Raw genomic sequence first — 679 nt, forward strand, 5'->3', positions numbered from 1 at the left:
CACACACACACACACACACACACACACACACACACACACACACACAGAGTCATGCCATTTATCTGCTGCCATCGCCTCATGTTGCAGCATGATGTACACACCTAAAATGAAATATCCCAGTGTCACCATTGAGCACGTTTGGGTTGATCTGGATCTACGTGTAAAAAAGAATTTTCCAATTCCTATCAATACCCAGCAACTTCACAGAGCCATTGAAGAGGAGCAGCCTAAAATTTTATGAGCCACAATCAACAACCTGATCAACTCGGTACAAAGGAGATGTGTTGCACTCCATGAGGCAGATGGTGGTCACACCAGATACTGAGTGATCCACGACCCTTCCCTCCAAAAAATGCAAATCTCTAACCCAAGTCGTGTGATACAGTTCACACAGTTCAGTGCCTAAATAAGGTATTTTTTCAAAATAAAACTGCACATTTAGAGTGGCCTTTTATTATGACCATCCCAAGGCACACCTGTGCAGTATGCTGTGTAATCAGCATCTTGATATGCCACATCTGTCAGGTGGATGGATGATCTTGGCGAAGGAATAATCCTCATCAACACAGGTTTTAAACATTTGTGAACAAAATTTGAGAAAAAAGACGCCTTCTTTGTGCTTTGAAAACATCTTTATCCTAAATGGGAGCAAAAACAAAAATGTTCAGTTTATATATAT

General features: G+C 40.9%; 1 protein-coding gene across 1 annotated transcript in view; it reads right to left on the reverse strand.

Moving 5' to 3' along the window:
* The window catches only part of nrg2b (neuregulin 2b), a 55,778-nt gene that overhangs the window by 18,110 nt on the left and 36,989 nt on the right, over window positions 1-679 (reverse strand). The gene's annotated exons all lie outside the window — the stretch shown is intronic.

This window comes from Seriola lalandi, unplaced genomic scaffold (genome assembly GCF_002814215.2).
Source record: "Seriola lalandi dorsalis isolate HSWRI2012SDOR001 ecotype SW California unplaced genomic scaffold, Sedor1 jcf7180002054971, whole genome shotgun sequence".
Classification (NCBI taxonomy): Eukaryota; Metazoa; Chordata; class Actinopteri; order Carangiformes; family Carangidae; genus Seriola; species Seriola lalandi.